Genomic DNA, 24715 nt, shown 5'->3' with positions numbered 1-24715 from the left:
GACCAGGGACGGAAAGCACAGGCTAGAAAAACTCATTGTCTCTGCAGGGTACACGGGTCCCAAAGGACGGAAGAGCCCACCTGACAGCTATTGCCAGAAACATAAGACGGTGGGTCCTCTGGCTGTGGGGACAGACTAGGGCAGCCTCATGCTCAGCAGCCTGTCCAGAGGCTGTGCAGCCAGGGGTAGTGGCCACAGCGCCCAGATGCTCCGAGAACCCTGGGCTCCCTCCAGCAGACAACGGCAAGCTGCGGCTTCTGTCCATTCCAGTGAACAGAAGCTGCTCTGATGGGCAAGCACAGTATTTTTAGACCGAGCGAGCTCCCTGCCACGTGGTCCGGTGTCTGAGCGGCAGCTTCAGGCGTGAGGAGCAAGTTGTGAACAGTCACGCTGGTCCGCGCTCCCACAAACTGAGAGGTCTTTTAAGGAAATCCCTCCCCATGGCGGGGCTGAGTCATCTGGCTTCCATCTCTGGCTCCTTAAATAACCGGAATCTCAAATTAGCCACGAGAGGGGGAAAAAAAAACAATCATGAAACTCTTTCTTTATTATAAAAAGGAAGACAAAAAAATCCAGGAGCTGACACGCAGGGCAGAGGGTGCTCCATTTGTCAGCGTTAATCTCGCTTCCTGCACTTGCAGGAAGATTTCCTCTCTTCCCGGAAGGTGGCTTGGAGTTGGCGCAGAATGAGAGGAAACCGGGGAAGGAGCCTCTGCCACGGCCCTGTTGCTGCCCCAGGAATCCTCAAGTTAAAAAGTCTCTTAAACACTGGCCGGCAGGAGATGCAAATGAGGGGTATTTTTAGGGCAAATTAAAGCACCGAGCTGTAATTTGCCGACGGAAGGCTGCCCCTCCCCTCCTCGTGGAAAGCTACGGGAGAGGCGGCTCCCGCTTTTAAAAACCCTGCTTTGGGAGTGACTTGGCTGTTCCACCCAGGAGGAAAGTATGCTCATTGTGCAGACAAACAATACCACGAGCTACAAGACAAAGCATCGAGGAGGCAAAATAACGTCACTCCCGGTCCTGCCTAGGAATTTTACCCATTCACAAGGGTGAGCCGGGTGTGGCCCAGTACCAAGTACCAGAGGAAGACAGAGGACCAAAGGTCTCTTTTAGTTCCAGAAGAAAAGCAATGGGGAGAAACTAAAGGTCACTGAGCATCCCATCCGTGGATCTTTGCCACGACTCACGGGGTTTACTCTGTGAGATCCTCAGAGACAGCCGGAAAAATCGTGACAAGGTCTGCAGAGGGTGCCAGCTCAGCGGTTCTTCCAGAGGTGACCTTGGTCTTGGGTCAGAACGGGAGAGAACCTGGGATAGAGAAGGGATCCAGAAACAGGCCAAGGACACTGCAATCTACCTAGGACAAAGGGGATGTTGCACATCTCTGGGAAGAGTCCTTGAGGGGTGTACTCTGGGCATGCGTGAAAGTGATGAGACTGACCTCTTTCCCTCACCCTCAGGATCGGATGTGAGACATGAACTCATATCAGTGCTGGGAGAAAGTGGGTGCCTTACCTGGATATTGGAAGTGGTGCTGTCATTGTGGCTCAAAGAAAGGGCCACACACATGAGGGCAAACCTTTTTGAACAATATATATATGTGTGTGTATATATATATATACACACACACATATATGTATATACTGTATACATATATATGCAAACATATATACACATATAATGCAAACACCCATTATATGCATATATATGTATATATATACACATATATATATGTGTATATATATATATATGATAGGCTGGAGAGATGGCTCAGTAGTTAAGAGCACCTGTTGCTTTTGCGGAAGACTCAAGGTTCAGTGGCCAGCACCCACAGGGTGATTTATACCCAACTGTAACTCCAGTTCCGGGGAATCGGATGCCCTCTTTTAACCCCCCACAGACACCAGACCCTCACACGGTACACACGTATGCCTGCAGGTAAAGCATTCGCACACATAAAAATAGAGTAAATAAAATAAATCTAAGAAAAACCATAGACGAGTAGCCAGGCTTTTTAATACTAGCATTAGAGTTGGGGTGGGGGTAGAGGCAGGCCTATTTCTGTGAGAGTTTGAGGCTAGCCTGGGCTACATAGTGAGTTCCAAGATAGCCTGGGCTATGTAGAAAGACCCTGTTTCAAAGAAAGAAAGAAAGAAGGAAAGAAAGGAAGAAAGAAAGGAAAAGAAAACCATAAGTAACATTAAAAAAAAAAAAACAACTAAAGCAACAGGAGGAAATATTTGTGACATACATAACAAGGTAGGAAGTCATAGAAATCTAGGACAAAGAACAGAAGGGAAATGTTAAGAAAAGAGACAAAGGACATGTTGAAATGAGCTGTCTGCCGGAAGATGTCCTCTCCTGTCGGTATTCTGAGAACGAGAGGGAACCTCAGGAAGAACCCATTCTTCATCTAGCCGGTGCTCAGAGTTCTGAACAGAACACTTCCCTAGTGGGCAGTGGCAAGCAGGCCCCTTCTGCAGCCCTGGGGCCCAAGTCTTGAGCTGCCATAGCTTATGGGACTTCCTGGGGTCTCTCAACCTATCCTCTTGTGCCACTCTCCCATTAACTCTGTCACTGGCTCAGTGCCCCCGCAGAACAGGTCCTAGCCAGGACAGTGAGGTAAGAGCATGAACAAAGAGTCCCACAGGTGCCTGAGAGGCGGGTCTATTCCACTCACAGACAACACAACTGTGGCCTAAGTCATCAAAAGCATCGCAGTTTCTCCGGACCGAGAAAGGTGAGCAAACACAGCGAAGACCAATATAGAAAGAAGATCAAATTGGGTGTGGTGACACAGGGTTGTATAGTGACAGTTTTGGGGGTCTTGGTTTCTTTTAAAAACACAGAAATATAAGACTATGTTGGGACTGGAGAGATGGCTCAGCGGTTTAGAGCACTGACTGTTCTTCCAGGGGTCCTGAGTTCAATTCCCAGCAAGCACACGGTGGCTCACAACCATCTGTAATGGGGATCCCATGCCCTCTTCTGGTGTGTCTGAAGACAGCGACAGTGTACTCACATACATGAAATAAATAAATTAATTAAAAAAAAAGAATATGTTTCCGTTTTAATCCCAGGTGTGGGATATGGAGCCGCTTCAGACTGTCCACAGCAGCTGACTGTGATTTGCCTCGAGCTCTGGGAGGGGTGTGATTTTCACCACCTACAGGTAGTTTGGGCAATTGTGTGACATTTGGAATTCTGGGGACTTTCCAGAGGGTATATAAAAGCTAGAGCTCTGAGAGGAGCTGGGTAGTTGTTAAGTATCTGTGTGCAAAGAAGAAACAACAGAAAGAAATTAGATATCCTGATGATGACATTCAAACTTGCCCCCAAGAAACTCAACACTCTTAATCAGCAGAAAGCAGTCTAACAGTAGCGTCATCCCCTTTCTGACCCCTGGCTCTATTCGGAGATCTCTTCCCTTTCCTCTCTATCCCCTTTTCTCTCTTATCTAGTGTTAGGGGGCTGAAAGGGTGGAAGAAAAGGGGTGGGCAAGAGTGAAAGAGAGAAGAACCCACAAAATAACAAAAGCAAACTACAGGCTTGACATCCCAGCACTTGGAGGGGATGGAGTTCAGAAGGTCAGGGGTTCAAGATCACCCACGGCCACAGAGACTTCAAGAGCAGCATGGACTTTACGAGACAGACTCAGAGACTTAGAGACAGTAACGGAGAGTAAAAGAGAAAAGTGTAAGTTCAATATGCGAAACCAGTCGCTTTTCTGCTACCGAGAAACAATTAGAAATGAGTCTTAAGGGTGTCATTTACTGTACCAACAAGTGCATAAGATCCCCCCAGGCAAACTAAAAGATGTGCAGAGCCTCAAAGGTTGGTACCTTCTGCAGCCTTTGTCATGGCTCCCTGGGTGTCTCTGAGGCTCTCACAGAGTGACTCCCATGAATCATGGTCATGATTCATATGTGTGAGGCTCGGTGGCCTTTTATTTCTCTCCTTTGCTTTTCTCCTGTGAAGCTGAAGGACACCGGCAAATTGTCCCTCTGTGTCACACTGGGAGTTGGTGCTGGACCACACTCTGAAAACTGCAAAACAGCTGTGGTGGTTTGAATATGCTTGACCCAGGGAGTGGCACTATTTGGAGGTGTGGCCTTGTTGGAGTAGGTGTGGTCTTCTTGGAGTGGGTGTGGTCTTATTGGAGTCGGTGTAGCCTTGTTGGAGTGGGTGTGGCTTTGTTGTACTACCTGTGTCACTGTGGGTATGGGCCTGGAAACCAGTCTTCTCCTAGCAGCCTTCAGATGAAGCTGTAGAACTCTTAGCTCCTCTTGCACTGTGCCTGCCTAGATGCTGCCATGCTCCTACCTTGCTGATAACGGACTGAACCTCTGGACCTGTAAGCCAGCCCCAATTAAATGTTGTCCTTTATAAGACTTGCCTTGGTCATGGTGTCTGTTCACAGCAGCAAAACTTGACTAAGACAATAGGAAATAAATAAACAAAATGATTATTTTAAAAATTAAAGGCAATCTAAGTCTTTGGGGAGTGCAGTGCTGTTTATGTCCACGTTCTTCTAACATTCACATGCTACAATCTTCCAAGCCCCAAGGTAGTAGAATTAGGAGGAGATTTGAACTTGAGGATGGAGCCATCACTAAGGTTAGTGTCTGTATAGAAGGGACCATGGAGGGGTTGGGGATTTAGCTCAGTGGTAGGCGCTTGCCTAGCAAGCGCAAGGCCCTGGGTTAGGTCCCCAGCTCTGAAAAAAAAAAAAAGAAAAGAAAAAAAAAAAAAAAAAAAGAAGGGACCGCCGAGAGCCACACAGCCCCCTCTACTACATAAGGTCATGACAGTGAAACAGAAAACAGGCAGTCACTAGATACCAGGTCTGTAGTCACCATGACCTTAGACCTCCAGGCTCCTGAACTGGGAGGAGCTCATTTCCAACTGTCATGTCTCCACTTGTATTCTCCCCGTCGCACTTCTCCACAGGAGCTCGTGAAGCAAGGCTCTGGGTGGGTAGCCAAGCAGAGAAGGATCTCTGCTGGACTCCTGGGCTCTCTCTGGGGCTAGTTCCAGGTTGGCTTATTTCTGAAATGTCAGGTTGGTTTAACGTTTGACCCTCAGTCACCTTGACTCAGTCTTTTAATAGAACAAAAAAGAAACATCCAGGCATCCTTCCGAAGGCCGAAGGAAGCAAGGCACGGAATTCAGTATGTGTTTATGAGAAGGAAAGAAAAACCTCCTAGGAAAGTAAGGGTAGGAAGAGACTTCCTTTATTTCACAGAGGACACCTTTCATTAGCCCCCTCACACACACACACACACACACACACATACCCCACACCCACACACATCCACATATACACCCACCCTCACCCCCCACACACACACATACACACCCTTGCCACATACACACATCCTCACCCCCCACATTCACACACCCACACACATACACATACTCTCACCCCCCACACATACATACACACATATACCCACACACATATACACACACACACATACCCCTCACACACACATACACCCACCCTTACCGTCCACACACATATACACACACACCCAGACACACACACACACACACACACACACCCTTGCTATATACACACATCCTCACCCCCCACAATCACACACTCACACACATACACATACTCTCACCCACATACATATGTACATACACATACCTCCCCACCCACATATACCCACTCTCACCCTCCACACACAAATACACACACACATACACCCACCCCTCACACACACATATACACACATACATACACCCACTCTTACCCCCCCACATACACACACATACCCACACACATACACACAGTCCCTCCCACATACATACCTACCCCCATACACTTGCACACACACACACACTCACCCCCCACATACATACAGACAACACACACATATAACCCCATCATGCAACATACAACCACATACACACACACTTACACTCACCCCTATACACAGGCATGCATATAACACACACATACCCACATACACCCCCACTACACACACACACACACACACATACACTGAGACAGAAAAATACCATGATCATGGAGTGGAAGGCCTAGCAGTCTTCAAGACATCCAGTCCAGGTCCAGCTGTTCTTATCAAAATCCCAGCAGAACCTGCTCTAGACGCTGCCCAGTGGAGTAAGCGCTAATTAGATGGGAAGGCCTCAGAACAGCCCTGACAGGCCTACAAGATTTAGCAGTTTCGTTTGCGCGAGGACTCAAGGCAGTGTGGTACTGGCCTGAAGAGAAACAGATCAAGGGGACAGAATGGGAGTGCAGGAATAGACTGGTGAGAAACCCCAAGGATGGCTTCCCTTGGCTGGAGGCCTGACTCGAGAGGAGTTTTCTAGGGTAACAGCTGCTCTGGCTCGAGGATGGGGTTCTGATTCCAGTCTATATGAGGCATTACAACTGAGTTTAGACGCCTGTGTTTAACTGTATATGTAAATTGTATGTTAATGAACTGAATTAGTGACTGGTGAGAAGAGGGTCTGGCGGCGTGGGCGGGGCGTGGGCGTGGGCGTGGGCGGGGGGCGGGGCGGACAGAGCTGCGCAGTGCTGGGAGACTGGATCGGATGGAGGACCTGGCTTTTCTGGTACGTGGACAGGGAGGAGAGAGCACTGAGCTCTGCTACTCTCTAGGAACAGGTCTCCTTGCGGAGGAGCTCAAACCCTCTTGTCTCACAGACCTGTGACATTAAGCATCGTGGCAGGGGTTTGAGCCACCTGTTCCTGGCTCTTCCTCATTTCCAGCCCCAAGAGGATGGTGGTTGAACTGGGACACCCCTGCCTCCCACACATATGAATCTAGCTGAAGTTCTGATTATTCACTTCATTCATTCATTCCAACAATCGCTCTTCCAGCCAGTGTCTCCCTTACACCCTATAGTCCATACAAGAAAGGTGGTACACCTCCCCCCTTATCCCCTCCTCTCCTCTTCCTTCTCTTTCTTCTTCTTCTTCTTCTTCTTCTTCTTCTTCTTCTTCTTCTTCTTCTTCTTCTTCTTCTTCTTCTTCTTCTTCTTCTTCTTCTTCTTCTTCTTCTCTCTCCTTCTTCTTCTTCCTCCTCCTCCTCCTCCTCCTCCTCCTCTACTTCCTCCTCCTCCTCTTCCTCCTCCTCCCCCTCCTCCTTCCCGCCTCCTTCTCCCTCTTCTCCTCCCCCCCCCTCCTTCCCCCTCCCTCCCTCTCTCCCTCCTTCTTCTTCTTTTCCTTTTATAATACCACTCATTCACCCAGCATGTGGTAGATGCTGGAACTAGAGGCCTGGATCCTCATGGAGGGGCTACCTTGGAATGCCTAGCCGAGTGACAGGCACACCTTATTCAAATCCACCAATGGGATCCTGGCAAGCAGGGCTTGAGAACCCCGTCTGTGTGGTGTACCCAGGCAGCTGCCACTTGGGAGAGAGGGAGGGGTTCCACAGAGCTCCCTGTCAGTGCAAACCAAATGCAACGAAGATATTACCAGGCAGTCAAGGGAGGAAATCTGTTTTTCCATTTTGGGAAATAGTCAAAAGATTTTATATTCCACCAAAAATAGAAGTGGAATTCTTGAAAGAAAGAAAAAAAATAGGTGGGCTGATGTATGTATGTATGGGACTCAGACAGATATGCACAGACTGTAAATGCTCTCATCTCTCTGGAATGGGGCCCTGGAACCAGCGAGCCAGAGGGAAGCTGGCCCTGATCCTGGGCCTGCACAGGCTGCCGCTCTCCAAATCCTCTCCCAGGCAGGCCTGGCTGTCCTCTCCTTCTCGTGGGGACATCTGGGGGCTCTCCCTCACTCCCACTTGTGATCTGACCCTCCCCTGCGTTGTCTTGTTGATGTACAGGTTAGTAGCTCTAGTGCACGATCCCATGGTTCTCAGCACGGACAGGTGGACAGGTGGGGATATTTTCCCCCTTTAGATCTGAATCTTTTAAAATACCGACTGCCACATCCCATGGCAGGTAAGAAGGGCCCCTGGGACTCGGTTTAGATAGAAAGAATGGCTTCCATTTTGAAGTCTGGTTTTGGGGTTGGGGATTTAGCTCAGTGGTAGAGCGCTTGCCTAGCAAGCACAAGGCCCTGGGTTTGGGTCCCCAGCTCGGAAAAAAAAAAAAAAAAAAAAGAAATCTGGTTTCTATGTTCAGATTTTTTTTGAGTACTTTGTTTAAAGTAGTTCATTTTCCTTTGACAAAATGGTAACGTCTCTGATGAGGAATCTGAAAACCCGAGGAAGGACTCAGGTCCAGCGAGTGACCTATTTTTAGCACTGCCGGAGCTACCTGCAATGGCTTCATAGAAAATGATTCTTGACAGCCTCATCTCCTAGGCCCAGCCACAGCATTCTCAGGATTAGCAGCCAGACCACAGTGGGTCCAGTTGTAGCTCCAAGATGTCTCCATCACTTTCATGCCTCCACAGTAACCCACGAAGCCAGACTTTGGGTGGGTAGCCAAGCAGAGAGGTCGCTGACCAGAATTCTATCTTTCTGGCCAGTGTTAAGTTGGCTTATTCCTGAAATGCATGACGGGCTTGACCTTTGAACCTCATCGATAGGACTTACTCAGGCTCAAGGCACTTTTGAAAAACGGGTCATTATCTTTTATTTCTTACATCTGTAAAATATCTCTGCAGACGTTTATGAACACAACTGAAGAATATTTAAAGAAATGTAGGGATAAACAAGCCAGGCAGTGGTGTGCACGTTTAATCCCAGCATTCGGTAGACAGAGGCACGCAGATCTTTATGAGTTTAAGGTCAGCCTGGTCTACAGAGCAAGTTCCAGGACAGTCAGGGCTACACAGAGAAACCCTGCCTCTGAAAAGAATAAACAAACATGAATTAACACCTTAAAAAAAGATTTGTTTATTTTATGTATTTTATGTACACTGTCGCTGTCTTCAGACACACCAGAAGAGGGCATCGGATCCCATTACCGATGGTCGTGAGCCATCATGTGGTTGCTGGGAATTGAACTCAGGACCTCTGGAAGAGCAGTCAGTGCTCTTAACCACTGAGCCATCTCTCCAGCCCAGACTGAGAATATTCATTGTTCAAAAATTGACCTATAACTTAGAAACAAGTTTTTTGACAGCACTAGAAGTTGATCATAGGACGTCAAGCACGCCCTAGGTTCTACAGAGGCACGTCGGAGCCTCTGGGACAGTAGTTACAGAGGATTGTGAGCCACCATGTGGGTGCTGGGGCTGGGACCTGGGTCCTATGGAAGAGCAGCCAGAGGTCTTCAAGGTCGAGCCATCACTCCAGGCCCCTAATATTTAATTAATAACATTTAAATTTTTTATTTATGTGTATGTTTTACCCGAATATATATCTGGGTACCACATATGTGCTTGGTGCCCGTGTAGTAAGAAAAGGGTATCAGATCCCCTGAAAACGGAGTTATAGTTGGTTGTGAGCCTCTGTGTGGGTGCTGGGAATGGGACCTGAGTCCTCTTCGAGAGCAGCCTCTGCTCCTGACTGCTGAGTCACCTGGGCCCTAATTTTACAATTTTGATACAGGTCTAAGTTGCCCAGGCTGGCTTTAAGCTATCTCAGGCAATTCTTGATTGCAATCCTCCTGCCTCAGCCTCCTAAGGATCGAGAATTACAGGTTTGTCCATCAGGCCTGGTGATGTCAGTGTAATTCGAAGGAAAATTCTAGCAGGCCTTTTGAGGAACCCGATGGGACCATTAAAAATCAACAACAAAACAAAACAAAACAAAACAAAAAACCTGTGGTACTGGGCATAGTGTAGGGAATGTGATCCCAGCACACTGGGATTCCAGTACTGGGTGAGGGGCAAGATTGGCACGAGTTCAAAGCCAGCCCAGAATAGTGCAACTTCCAGGCCAACCAGGAATTCATAGTTAGGCTCCATCTCAAAACAAGTAAGGTCCTTGGGAAATATAAAATACAACAGCAGTCAAGAAAATAATAAAAAACATAGCAGAACTGAATGATGACCCTGTAGTGAAAACATTTACTATAAGCTTCAGTGTTTAAGGAAGCAAGTATTGGCGTAGGGACACATAGGTGACACACTCAAAAAAAGAAAGTAGCCTTGGTAGGGAGGGTGGGGCTGCAACCACCACCCCTGGACACTTGGTTTACTATGGAGGTACCAGTGCGATAAATATTGGGCTAGGTGGACACTGAACAGAAACAGGCTGCATCCAAACTTCTGCTCTCCATGGTGCAGAGAGGAAGTCCCAGGTGTTTTATTGCCGTGAAGTTGACTCAGGCGAGGACAGATTCAGAAGCTACTAACCGCACATTTTTATGACCACACAAGTAGCGAAGATTTCTTAGACAAGACGCAAAAGACAAAAACCACAAGGAACAAGACAGATAAGTTGGATGACATTAAAATTAGGAACTCCGGTTTAATCAGAGGCCATTAAGAATGTGAAAAAGCAAGCCAGAGAGTGAGAGAAGGTATTTCTTTTTTTTTTTTTTTTTGGTTCTTTTTTTCGGAGCTGGGGACCGAACCCAGGGCCTTGCGCTTCCTAGGCAAGCGCTCTACCACTGAGCAAAATCCCCAACCCGAGAGAAGGTATTTCTAACACAGGCAAATGACAAGAGTCTGTGTCCAGATAGACGAAGAACGGAGTAAGGGGGGAAAACCAACCTCGGAGTTCTTCACAAAGTGTGGGCATGGGGAAGGTCAGAGCAGCAACAAGTGGCTGTCAGAGAAGTGCAGTAGACCACGGGCAGGACACAATGCAACAAAAAGTAGCCAGAAGTCGGTCTCTCCCCTCCCCCGTAGAAAACGCGTGGGAAAATGGCACTGCCTATGGGAGCAGAGGCTTCCTGCTTCCTTTGATGCAAAGATGGACCGTGGGAATGTATGTCCAGAGGCATGAATGGATCCACTCATAGGAGCTTTAGACATAACAGTAAAAGCGCAGCAAACTAAGCCTCATCAGTGGCCAGGGAATACCTTGTTTCTGCCCGGTTGTGAATACCTTATTTCTGCTGGTAGCTTAATGTGACGTGGCTACAAGGTAACCAGCCAGTGTTGTTACATCAGGGAAACTGGCCCTCAGGCAGAATTAAGTGCAAGAAGCAAGGCACAGAGAGCATTTATTGTCGAACTGCATGGAACCCATGGTAGAGTATTTAGAAGGATCCCCGTGACTCTGATATTGACATCTTAGCCATTAACACAATGTGTGGCTACACATTTACTTTCATTGATTCTTCAAATATGCCTTTTCTTCTCAAAGGTCATATACCATTTAGGCTTATTCTTAACTCATACTTTTGTAGTTACTATAATGTGACATATATATATATGTATGTGTGTATGTATATATATATATATGTATACAAATATATGTGTATACACACACACACACACATATATATGCTGGAAAGATGGCTCAGTGGATAAAAGTATCCCTTGCAGAGGACTAGAGTTTAGTTCCTTGCATCCACCTGGGTTACTCACAACCTCCTGATTACAGGTATTGCATTCATATGTGTATGTATACATAGAGACAGATGCATAAGAAAACCAAACTTTATAAATTACATTTACTATTTTTATTTTATGCACGTTTGCCTGCATATGTGTATGTTCATCATAGGCACACTTTCTGCCTGAGGAGGTCAGAAGAGGGCATTGGATTCCCTAGACCTGCAGTTACAGATGTTTGTGAGCCGCCATGTGGGTGTAGGGACTCGAACCCAGGTCCTCTGCATGTGCAACAAGTACTCTGGACCACTGAGCCATCTCTGCAGGCTTCTAAAATTCATCCTTACATTACGTAGTTGCTGCTGATTCATAGAAAATCATGTTTGGGTGGCACGTGCCAACTTTAAACTCTGTAATATTGTCTTCTTATTAATTTACTCATAGATTAGATGTAGCCATACCCATTTCTTCCTGTACCTATTTCAATCCATGTCTGTCTGGCTGGGTTGACAGACATGTCTGGTAGCTGCAGACAGTGGCAAGAAGAGCATCATTCATTCCTGTCTTGCGACTAATTCAGAGAATAGCCTTGGCGTTTTGAGTTTGTTTTCGTTGCTAGCTTTTGTGGTGGTTTATCTTGGTTGTTAGCCTGGACTGGTATAAACTGAGAAATATGCCTGAGTGGGTCTCTACGGGCATTTCTTAGAAAGATTTGAGCGGGGAAGATCTTTCTCAAGTGTGGGCACCTTCTGGCGGCAGCCCAGACATAAGGAGGTCAGAGGGAAAAGTTGTTGCGTTTTGCCTGAGCACCTCTGCTCCGTGAGATGTTACTGTTGCCATCCTTCACTTTTGTCAGAACCCAGCTTCTGCCTTCCAATGTGGACTTAAGATCAGCGGCTCTCCAGGAATCCTTCAGGTGCCAAATTGAGACCTCTGAGGATACAGATGTAGCTGGTCTTTGCTTTCTTTTTCCCACCCTTTATCCCCCTGGTTTCACCCCCTACTACATAGGAGGGAAAGAAGGATACAAGGGAGAGAGAGATTAGAGATCACTGAATCTAATTTCTCTTGTTTCTTCTTTGCTTATAGCTGGCCTTTGCTATTTTGTGGGTTCTTTTTCCCATCCCTTATTCCCACCCCCTTAACCCCTTATCACTAAATAGAAGGTTTGGGGAGGGGGATCCCTGAATCTTTCTTCTTTGAACATGACTACTAACAAACCATAACCAACCCCCTCTGAATGGCCAACAATCATCCACCCCACCTGGAGGGGGGGGTGACTCTAGCATTTATATAGCCTCTGGAAAGTTCCCAGAATTCCAAATGTCACACAATCACAGAAGCTATCTGCAGCTGGCAAAACCACGCTTCTGCTAGAGCACGAGGCTATTCACAGTCACCTTCTGTGGACAGGCTGGAGCAGCCTCATATTCCCACACCTGGGATTAAAATGAAAACACATTCTTATACTATCTCTGTGTTTAAAGAAACCAAAATTTGACAATTGTCAGCACATAAGGCCTCTTGGAATAAACATCTAGCAGGTTCTCAGCCGCTCCAGTGTGCAACCAGCCCCTGTTGGACTACCTGGTGTGTAGTATGTAAGTCAGTTTAGTGAATTGCCCTTGTAATTGTCTTGGTTTTTTTGTTTGTTTTTCTTGTTGTCCAAGTTAACGTAATCTAGAATTACTTGGAAAGAGGGAATTTAGTAGAAGAATGGTCACAATCCCATTGACTTGTGAGCATGGTCTGTTGGGCATTACTATGATTGGTCATTTACATAGGCGGGTCCAGCCCACTGTCATAGGTACCATCTCTAGGCAGGGTGTCCTGAGCTGTATAAAAATGGAAGCTATAGGGGTTGGGGATTTAGCTCAGTGGTAGAGCACTTGCCTAGCAAGCGCAAGGCCCTGGGTTCGGTCCCCAGCTCCGAAAAAAAGAAAAGAAAAATGGAAGCTATACATCACAGAGCAAGCCAGTGAGCAGCATTCCGCCATGGTTTCTGCTTCAGTTCCTGCCCTGATTTCCTTTAGTGATGAAATGTATACCCAGAAGTACAGGCTGAAAGTAAAATCTTCTCTTAAGTTACTTTTGGTCATGGTGTTTATCATAGCAACAGAAAGCAAACTCAGAAACATATATTCATTCTATCAACTTCTTCCTTTAGAGCAGTGGTTCTCAACCTCCCTAATGCTGTGACCCTTTAATGCAGTTCCTCATCTTGCGGTGACCTCCAACCATAAAATTATTTCACTGCTACCTCTTAAGTGTAAGTCTGCTACCGTTATGAATCACAATGTAAACATCTGTATTTTCTGATGGTCTTAGGTGGCCCCTGTGGAAGGATCTTTTGAGATTTTCACCCACAGGTCGAGAACCACGGCTTTAGAGAATCTTCATACAGCTTTCCTACAGAAACAACGCTGGATTTTCTTAGAAGCTTTGTATTCATTCCCCCCCCCCCTTTTTTTTGAGATAGGGTTTTGTTCTGTAGCCCAAGCTATCCTCAGCCTCGAACTGATCCTCCTGCCTTGGGCTATTTAGTGCTAGCACTACAGGCCTGATCCACCAAGGTTGGCTCCTCAGAAATCCTTTTCCGAAGCTCCCGAGATGATGACACGATGCTGCCCCATGATTTGGCGTGATTAGTAAATGTAAAAAATGTTAACGCAAAGTCATGGTTTAGGAAAAAAATGTAATTCGAACATTTTTGTTTGTGGCTGCAGTTTGGTTCGCTGAGCGCTTTCCTCCAGCTCTGTAATAATTTTGGATTTTATTGGTGAAGTTAAGTCTATATTTGTGATTCTACTTAGGTTTTGAAGTCAGAGAGAGTGATTCACTGGTAGAACGCTCTGTGGGGGTCCCAGGGTTTGATCTGCACCACAAAAAATAAAACTTAAGAAAAGAAAATGGGGCATGGGATTTGAAGTTTTTGCTCTTTGTAGTTAACAGTGTCCTCAATACACTGCTGGATCTTCAAGGTCACTATGACCTCCTGTTTTCAAATCCAATGGGGTTTTCATCTTTCCTTCCATTGGTTTGTTTCTGGGGTCCTCCTTTGTCCTAGCTCCTCTTTTCGCCTCTCCCCACTCTCTTCAGGTGGTTGGTGACCTCTTCCATTTCCTTGGGTCTTAAATGGATGTCCTCCTTCTGACTCTGCTCTCTTGTGTGTTGCTGTCCGCCTTCCTGATACTGTTCGAGCATCTGACAGACTTGCACACTCAACAGAGCCAAAAGGACTTCTATCATGCCCCTGCTGCAACACTCACCACCATCTCCCCCAGCACCAGATGGTGGTCCTTTTTGTGAGATTCCCCGCTCAGGCGGTGGCAGTCAGTCCATCCCTCTTAGTCTCACTGAGAGCTATTTCCCCAAAAAACAACTCCTTATAGTCCCACCTGACCTAAGCTCTCTGCATCTAACCTGGGACACTGTGTTAGCACTAAAGCTGGTACCCATCAGCCATCACTCCTTACTACTAGTGCTGCCTTTTACCTATTCCTTCTGTAGGAGCCCACGCACTTCGATGGTGGCTGATCTAACTCCCAGCTCCAACAGGTAGACCCTACTTGGCTCATTTTTGTTTTTTAATATAATGGGCCAGATGGTGAACACTTTAAGCCTTGTATGTCACATAAGCCCGTTGCATATTCTCACCCCTCATTATAATGCTAACTGTAAAGTTATTTCTTAGGTTGTGAAGTGCACAAAAGCGGGTCACAGACCTGTCAATCCCCTGTGGCTTAATCACTCAACTTATTTCGACTCCCCGTAGTTGAGGGAGGGTGTGAGAGCCAAGGGAGGCAGTCAGTGTAACTCCACAGGAACACTGGCAGCGGTTCTAATTCCTGAGGTGAAAATACTCTCTCCTCCATCTTGAGCACTTACAATACTATCTTCACTCATGCTAAAGGTACCGCTCAAATACCACAGACCTCCTATTTCCTTCAATATACACATACATACATACACACACACACACACACACATATACATATAGGGATATTGTTGAGGCCTGCCCCTTAGCACAGCTGCAGCTATTTTGTTCCATGCCCGCCAACCATCATATTGTTGCTGTAATATGCCTGCCGGTCGTTGACACAGAAAAATGACTTGACTCAGAGCAGGGTCATGCTGACCACATACCCCGTTAGGTTCTGCATGTTATGACATTTGTTAATCTTAAGAAATCCCACAACCAGAAGCTTCACTCAGGACCCATCGAATTAAAGGCCAGTATGAACTGTCATGCCTAAAATGGCTTGAGTCAGGTCTGACCGCTGGGCATGCACTTCCAGCACCTGTGTATGAGCTCATTGTGGTTTTTGTGGTTTTAGCCTTTGAAAGCTGGCCCTGAGAAAATATCCAGCGCACAGCTTTTAGCTCTCAAGTCTGAGCACTGCCGTGGTTGATCAGCCTTTAGGTGTGTGTTCAATAAAACATCCTGACTGAAATTGGTGTTCGTGTGGTTTGTGGGGCGACTTAATTCACATTGTATCTGTTATGATTACGAAGACTCCACCACCAAGCCTGTGGACCAGGTTTCAGGTGGATCAACATCTCTCCTACAGAGGGAACGGTCTGGTCTGTCCAGTCTCACGGCTGTGTGTCAGTGGGTTTGCACGGTTCAAGTCCAACATCCTTGCTCCTTTCACGGGACTGTCTCCCAGTTATGCTATTGCCTGTCATCCCGACCTGTTCCACTTCCAGACTATGAGGACGAAGATGTCTTCCTAATCGATGGACCCACCCATGCACATGGCACCGCTAGACACCCGAGAGGCTGTCAAAGTGTCATTTTCTAGCCTCTGTCGATGCGTCCTCACTTCAAGCTAGTTTTTTTTGGCAGTGTACACAGCAGACGAAAAAGGTCATTCTAGTTAGTCCCAGATGAGACACGCAGAGTTCTGTTTTTGCCGTAACGATCTTCAGTGAACCAAAGGCCTATGAAAGCGATGGTCTCCGATGAACATACTTCCTGTGTTCCACATCTCTGTCTCTCATATTTATTTGCGCAGGGCAGCATCTTCAACTTAGTCAATGAGTCACGGGAACACAGGTGATGTGCACAGGGGCTGGAAAGGCCCTGTGTGTTGGAACTCACTCTCTTGTGGTCAAACCACAGCCATTATGAGGAGCAACGTGAGCAGGCTTACTAACAGTGGGTAACACATGACCTACAGGAGTGAGGTCACCCACGAGATGAACCAAACTCCACTGAAGACAGTTGTAAGCTGCTATCAGACTTAGCAACCATGACTTTAAGTTCTGGGGTAGTTTGATACCCAGAAACATGACTTTAAGTTGTTATTAAGTTCTGGGGTAGTTTGATACCCAGAAACGAACACGCTTGTCCTTGTGCACAGATTTGTATCTGAAGCTTGGCATCCTGGTAGGCATTCCAAGAGTGATCATTTCTACTTCCTTGCCAACAAGTACACCCATAGACGCTGCCTGAGGCCCACCTTTTAGGCAGGCTGAAGAACTCACTGGGAGGCTGGCTGGTCCAAGGGACAGGTTTTTGTGATGAAAGCAGACGCAGACCCCTCTACAACACTACTCCTATGGTCAGTTTATGCTTCCTGGACCTCTCCAGACCCCTAGCAACCCAGGGTAAGACCATCTGCCGAGAGGTCACGCAAGTTGCTGACCATATCCTGGGTGCTCAACGCGGTACTTGTACCTGCGTCTTTTACCAGGCCCTTTTTTTCCCCTCTCTTTTCTTTTTTTCGGAGCTGGGGACCGAACCCAGGGCCTTGCGCTTGCTAGGCAAGCGCTCTACCACTGAGCTAAATCCCCAACCCCTTTTCTTTTTAAACAAATGGAGAAACATGCAGAGCAAGTACAAGACACGTCTGGTACGCCTGAGAGGTGGCAGAGCCAGAACTTGACCCCGGGGTCCAGGTTAAACACAGACCGCCATTTCTAGTGACCAACAGTAGACACTCTGCTTCAAAAAATCACGTCCCTGCTCCTCTCCCTACTTATTTTCAAGGTCTAAGGAGGTGGGTGTGGCCAGGGCCAGCTCTCAAAACAGGAGGAAGGCCCAGGAATGATTCTTGCCGGATGCCAGGGTACCACGTACGAGGTGCAGTGGGTCTTCAAGCGGCGGTCCCAGTCGCTCATCAGTAGCACCTCTCCGATTTTTCCCTGCCCCGTTCCCAGCTTCCACAAGGATCTCTGGGGTCCTTGGTCCCACCTGTCCCCTTAGCTCCCATCCCAGGCTCCCGCCCGCCCAGGCCTCCTCAGTGCGAGTTCGAGAACCCCGCCCTCGTCGATCTTCTCAGTACGTGTCGGAGGCGGCTCCCTTCGGCTTCGAGTCTCCCTAGCGACGCACGACCTGTTTTGGTTCTAACCGCTAACCCTCGCGGTTCCCGCCGCCGCGGGCGAGTCTGGACAGCGGCTCGGGGGCAGGAGGAGCGGGCGGACTGGCGCGCGCACGTCGGCGTCGGGAGCTGGCTCCACCCCTGCATGCGCGCGCGCGCGGCTGCGGCGGCTGGGGCGGGGCGAGCCGAGGGGGCGGAGCCGCCGGCGCTGAGGCTAGAGGCAGAGGCTGAGACAGCGGCTGAGGCTGAGGTGGCTGAGGCTGAGGCGGCGGCGAGGGGCTCCTAGCCGGGGCCGCGGGGCCAGCCGAGGCCGCCGCAGCGCCGGGAGCCAGACGCCGGCAGCCCGCGGGCGCAGTGTGAGCTGAGGTAAGGCGGCGGGGACGCGGGCGGCCGCGTTTATGTAAGCGCGGGGCAGGTGGCCGAGGCCGCGCAGCGCCGGCGGCCGCGGACCTGACCACCGACCCCAGACCCTATCGAGCCCGGCTCGGGCCCGCGGCGGGCTGCGGGGTCGCTGGCGCATCCCGGGCGGCGCGCGGAGGGCGGGCCGCGGTCCACTTGGATGCGCTGCGCTGCGGGAGGAGGCTGCGTCCAGGACGGCTCGTCCGCTCCTGGAGGCGCCGCGTCCGCGTGGGATGCGCTGCGCCGCGGCGAGCCGACCGTGCGCCTCTCCGACAGGAGGTTGTGCCCGCGGAGAGGACCCTGTACTCCAGGGAGGAGACCTGTGCCCATCAGAGAGGAGACTGCGCCCGGGGTGGGGAACGGTGTGCCAGGCGGAGGGAACCTGTGCTCCGGGGAGGGGACTCTGTACCCCGGGAAGGGACCAGCAGAGGGGACACTGCGCACCGAGAGGGGGACCCTGTGCCCTGCAGAGGGAAAGCTATGCCCGGGGATGGGACCTTGTATCCTAGAGAGGGGACCTGTGCCCAGCAGAAGGGAGTCTGCACCCTGAAAGGAGACACCCTGTGTCACTCTGAAGCTGTGTCCGGGGATGGGGACCCTGTACCCTGCAGAAGGGACCATGTGCTTGGCAGAGGGAAGGTTGAGCTCTGTGTCCTGCAGAAGGGACCAGTGCCTAGCAGAAGGGAGGTTAAGCCCGGGTGGGGGGTGGGAACCCTGTGCTCCGAGGAGGGGAAGCCGCATCAGGGGATGGGGACTTTGTGCCCTGCAGAAGGGACCATGTGCTCCGCAGAGGGGAGACGGCGCCCAGAGGAAGGGCACAGGGAGGGAACCCCGTGCCCTGCAGAGAGTACTCTGAACTCCAAGGAGGGAGACCCTAACCCTGTATCCCACAGAGGGAAGGCTGCGCCCTGTGGAGAGCACCCTGTGTCCTGCAAAGGAGACACTGTGCTCCCACGGACGGGACGCCGTGACCCGGGTGAGGGAGGTTGGTTTTTTTTTGTTTTTTTTTTTTTTTTTTTTTTTTTTTTTTTTTTTTTGGTGGTCCGTGTCCTCCTGAGAGCTCAGAGCCCACCCACATGGGCGTCGTGCGCCCGGGTGACGAAGTTCGAGATCCCAGCACGTCTGCTGCTGTGGGAGCCATCTGGGACATTAGGGTTTGGAGGTGAATTTTGACGCGCTCACCTAGGCAGGAGGAAAATCACTGTGTGGTGGCTGTGTGCAAGGGAAATGTCAGATGGGGCTGTGGACGCTAGACTGTAGTGGCGCCGGAGTCGCCTTTGGAGGACCAGAAATGTGTTCTGTTCAGGATTTATGAGGGGGATATCCGCACTGGAGGTCAGTGTTTTCAGCTAGCAGGTTTGGGTTGTTACTTCTGATGAGGGTATCTTTTTTCTTCTTCTTCTTTTGACAACCATTTTTTGCGTTCCATTCTAGAAGTATAAGGAAAAGAAGGCAGATAGCAAACTTGCCTTTTTACTGTTAGGTGCGGTAATTAAGATGATCGCACAGTAGTTTTTACTGAGAAGAAAAATAATGTATTAACCCTCTTTGTCCCTTTGGAAGGAAGCTGCATTTCCCAAAACTGTTTTTGTCTCAAGACAGAACTGTTTGTAAAAGCCAGCTGTTTTTGTTTTTGTTTTGTTTTCTTTCTTTTTCTGGGGGGGGGGGTGTGAAACTTCTTTACCCTTTTTGCTTGAGACTTCCCTGGAGGAAAAGAGAAGAAAAAGGTGGCAGAAGGTTGGTTGGTGCAGCTCCTTTTGGAATGAGAGAATTAATGGTCCCTGGGTACAGGTTTCTCCAAGGGGTAGAGTCACAGCATCGGCACCAAAAACAGGAGCTTGCTAAATGTTGGATGAGACACACTGGGCTGGATGCTGACACACCACTGGATTCCCACAGTGGTGGAGAGGTGGGATCCACAGGCTTTGAAAGGAATGCATTCTCCATGCCCGTTAGATGTCAAGGGGTTTCAGAAACTGGGCACCTTCAGTGCCATCTACGTCATCAGTGACGTTCCAGTTGGAAGGAGCAAAGGAGACCTTTCTGCAAGGACAGTGTTGAAGAGAGAAACTGATGACGCGTGTCTCCCATGATGTGTTCTCTCAGTCATTGCTGGTAGGCCAACGCAGGAAGATTAGCTACCAAGAAAGAAATAACACCATCCTGAAAACACATCTTGGCTCGCAGGCAAATTCACTTCCCTGTAAGTTTATGTGCTGTAAAGCGTTTAAACTGCTTTAGAATTTTGGGAATTAAAAAAAAAAAACAAAAAAACAAAAAAATCCTTTAAACCCATCTTGTCCAGTGAATGAACGGTCTCCAGCCGGTCATGTGCTAGACCTTCCCTCTGGAGTTACAGTGTAGAACTCTACAGCACAGTACAAGAACCTGCTGACAGTTCACCTCCTTTAATCACTTTAATAGCATTAACACTTAAAGATAAAATTATTATTTGCAAGAGTGTAACAGTTTTGCTTGTAGGTTTAAAAAACGTTAAGTGTGCACAAGGATACATGCAGGAAGGCAAGCAATGCATGTGTGTGTGCGATGCATTCAAAAGGCACACAGAGTAGGCTCAGCCTTATTCTTGTACCCTACTGCTCAGTTATATACTGATGTTACTATGTATGGATTGTCTCAGTAATGGTGTGTGTGTGTGTGTGTGTGTGTGTGTGTGTGTGTGTGTAGTTGTGGTATATTTCAATATAGTTTTTCCCCCTTTGGTACTTTGGAGTGAACTAAGAGCCTAGGACATGCGAGGCAAGTGCTTTACTACTGAGGTATATCTCAGCCTTGAGAAATGGTCTCACTAAGTTGCTCAGGCTGGCCTTGAGCTCACTCTGTATGCAGGCCAGGAAGGCTTCAAATTGTCAGTCCTCCCGTCTTAGGCTCCCCAGTATCTGGAATTATGGACCTGTGCCACCAGGCACAGCTTTTAAAATAGAGTGTTCTGAAGTTTCCCTTAACAGGGTAACAGCAGGATTCTTATTTATACAAGGGCACAAGGAAGACCTGCTCATAAGTTTTAATCCAAAATTCCTTTATCAGTAAGTTGTACTTAAGAGCTGGATTTTATTGCCTTGAGTGCTATGATTAGCCATGTAAATACAGGACCAGAGAAAACTGTTTAAATAGCTAGGAGGTTCTCTGGAAGCAACTTCTGGAGATTATAGAAGGTGAAGTTACGCAGTCCTTAGGGAAACGATCAGAGGGGCAGTTTTCCGTGTCACTTTCTAACATGAATTTCCAAGCCCACAGTTTGCTGTGAGGGAAATGGTTATGCCTAAAAACCTTTTATTTAATATGTCCCCAGTATATGAAGTAGGGTAAATAACTACCAATAATTTCACCTAAAAATTATCTACTAAATCAGTGGGGCTCAACCTTCCTGATGCTGCAACCCTTTAATACAGTTCCTCACGTTGAGGTGACCCCCAACTATACGATTAGCCCCATTGCTACTTCATAACTTTAATTTTGCTTCTGTTATGAATCATAATTAGAAGTATGGTAGCCAGGATAATCTAATATTCGACCCCCACGGAGGGGTCTACCCCCAAGAGAGGTCATGACTGACAGGTTGAGAACCGATGCACTAGATTGAGATTCCTTTTTCCTTAGTGTCTTTCTCGAAGTATGCCTTTTGTTTGGAGCGTGGATAAAGAAGGCACAGGGAGATATTTACCTTGCCTTCTGCTGCAGTTAGGACCATTAATATCAGATTGTTGTTACTTGCTTTTAAACAATTTGACAATACTGTCTGCTGTCCTTCCCAGCGTTTTTACTGCTGTGACGCTCTGGGAACATCCATGCTAGTGACTTTGGTTTCAGGCGTGACAGGTTAAGTTCAGAGGAAACAGGAGCTTTAGATCGGTGATTTTCAAACCCGATGCTGTTTCCTTTCTCATCAGTGGGACCTGCGTTCCAGGTTCTGTCCTGGTGAATCTGATGAGGTTCCGCCCACCTGAGGGTCTCATTATAGAAACAGTGACTGGGTGAGCAAGACACTAATGTCTGTGTACCCTGAAGGGCAAAGGAAGAAAGGCTAGGAGGAAGCAGACAGAACTAGGTGACCAAGGAGTGTGGGGGTACAGCCTGATGCAGCCTTCCAGGAAGCGGAGACTCTGGGGTAAAGGCCTTGACATGAGTCGTTAACATCAGGGAGCCATTGTGGCCAGGGAGGGAGGGAGAGAGGCAGGAAATGAGGCTGGAGAGATGGGGAGGGCTGCTTCTTGCTGAAGTATAGAAGCTGTGGTGGTGAGGGATTTAAATTTTAATCCTAGAATGGTGGAGGGCTGGCCTGCCCGCTCTTCCCCTTCCCCCTTCCCCTTCTAGAGAGTTTTGAACAGGGCCGGGAAGGATGTGATCTGGTTTATCTTTCAAGAGAATCTGGCTTGTGGGTTTTCAGGAGTTTGACATGTGCTACGCTGTTCCAGGTTACTTTGTGTTTGTCAGCTCGACCAATCGACAGCCCGAAAGATGAACATTATTACCGTTCAGTTTTTTATTAATTTATCTTATCTTTATGTGTATGGAGTGTAGACAGTGTCAGAGGACAAGTTCTCAGATTGTCAGTCCTGTGCGCCAGCGCCTCTCCACCTGGTGGGCCATCTCTGCAGTCTGTGACTGTTGTTATTCCCGTGTTTTAGATGGGGGCTGTCAAAGCGGGGGACTGTGAGGTGCTTCTTCAAGGTCACACAGACAGATCCTCTCTGTAGCATGCTACGCCCTCATCACCCTCACTCCAATACCTCAGGCGGGTGTGCCTGTGGAGACCAGGGAGGAAGCCCGTTAGAAGCCCGATCATTAGGCTGGGGCCCCAGCAAGGGGAAAAGGTGGACTCATCACTGTGTAAGATGCTTTCTCTGTGAGGTGCACCATTCTTTAAAATATACCTGACAGAGGAAGATGTGCCAATTAGAGGAGGGCAACCCTTTCCTAGCACTTAGCGTTCATTTATGCTCCTGAAAGGACTGACTCGGAGCATAGACTATCACGGTGCTTTTGTGCTTTCATAAGAAAAAAAAATGGATGCTGAAGTAAATACACCACAGCATGCTGTTTAGAGCCGAGTCTTCTGACTTCGAGCGTGGGGTCGTGCCGTATTGGTGGAGTAGGAAGCCTGGGGAAGGTTGGGTGTTTAGGGTAGGGATTAGGACTTGAGATCTGGAAAACAAATCCTGAGACCTTGCTCGGTAATCATGCCCGCACACTGGCCTGGGGGTGGTGTTAACACTTTGCTGTGTAATTTTTTTTCTGTGCTTCAGTTTTTAGTTCAAGGAGAATAGAATTTGTGCCTTGTGTATCCATGGTGGTACACGCCTTCAAGCCCAGAATGCAGGAGGCAGTTCTGGGCCAGGGAGGAGGACATAGTGAGATCCAGTCTCAAAAGCAACAACAACAACAACAACAACCGAAAGAAAGAAAGATAATCACAAATGGGCGTTGAGTCGATATGCTGAGCTAATGTAGAGGGCCTGGAATAGCACCTGACTAGCAGTATTTAAGACAGTTTGCTTTGCTTATTTTTTTTTTTTTTTTTTTATGATTAGTCATCTGAAGAGAGATTCGGATAGAAAGGAAAACTCAAGGTCAGGCTCAGGAAAAGATTGGGCCAGATACACAAATGTAGGTGTCTTTTTGCGGATAGCTGCTGTTCCATTTCATAGGCCAGACAGTAGAAAAGGATGCGGAAGAGCAGAGGTACTGGTAGGGGCTCTTGGCAAGGAGTCCACAGGGGAGGGGATGCCAGACTACAGGGGAGGGTGCTGAAGAAGGCAAGCAGGAGGGCCCAGTGGTCAGGAGTCTAGGATGTGAGCGATCAGGTGCTTCTCGGTCTTGGGGAGCCTCGAAAATATTTCTTGAATTTGACGAGAGGCAGGCCGTCAGTGACCTCGGTGGATTTTCGAGCAGTGGGGAGAAGGGACATTTGGGGCATTAAATGTGAATGACTCTAAGGAAGTCTTCTTTAAAGAGAGAAGACTAATGAAACTCAAACTGGGGCCTAGGCTCCTGTGCCTCTTGTTTTGGATGGTGACGGTACTGTGTTCTTGGCCTGGTTGGGATGACCATTGTGGGAAGCAAGTCCTTGAAAAGGTTCCAGGGGCCGAAGGAGAAAGGATGCTCAGTCCCAGCAGGGAGGTGGCTACAGCATTCAGTTCATTCTGAAGTATTTGGAAGACTTGCTGCCTGGAGTAAGAAGAATTAAGAAGAATGGTATAGAACTTAGAATACTGGTGTTTTGTTTTGTTTGTTTTGTTTTACAAGCAAACGTGCCTTGTGGCCTTCTTATGAGAGATTTGTGTGTAATGGAATTTTTCTCGATTAAAAAGTTCCCTTGTCTTTACGTATCCTCCGTGAAAGGAGGGTTAACATCCTTATTCATCAGGGGTAGCACTGATGAGGAAATATGCATTCGAAATGTCCCCCAGCCCCAGAGAAAGGCGACACGGAGAATGCCTACACTTAACAGTGGTGCTCACCGTGTTTAACAGAGCTCCCACTAGGTTGATGACATACCTTGCCTTAGCGGAAGGAGCCATATCATTGTCTAGTTGGAGATTTGAAGGTGGGGCTGGATGGA

General features: G+C 48.1%; 1 protein-coding gene across 2 annotated transcripts in view; it reads left to right on the top strand.

The window, feature by feature from the left end:
- The first annotated feature begins 17941 nt into the window (after positions 1-17941).
- Adarb1 (adenosine deaminase RNA specific B1) overlaps positions 17942-24715 on the top strand; it is a 127444-nt gene continuing 120670 nt past the window's right edge. For both annotated transcript variants that reach the window (XM_032889290.1, XM_032889289.1), the window contains exon 1: positions 17942-18099. The gene's annotated coding sequence lies outside the window, so the exon portion shown is untranslated. The remainder of the gene's footprint in view (positions 18100-24715) is intronic.

This window comes from Rattus rattus, chromosome 18 (assembly GCF_011064425.1).
Source record: "Rattus rattus isolate New Zealand chromosome 18, Rrattus_CSIRO_v1, whole genome shotgun sequence".
Lineage (NCBI taxonomy): Eukaryota > Metazoa > Chordata > Mammalia > Rodentia > Muridae > Rattus > Rattus rattus.
Note: the sequence above shows the minus strand (reverse complement) of the source record. Positions and strands in the feature narration are given on the sequence as shown.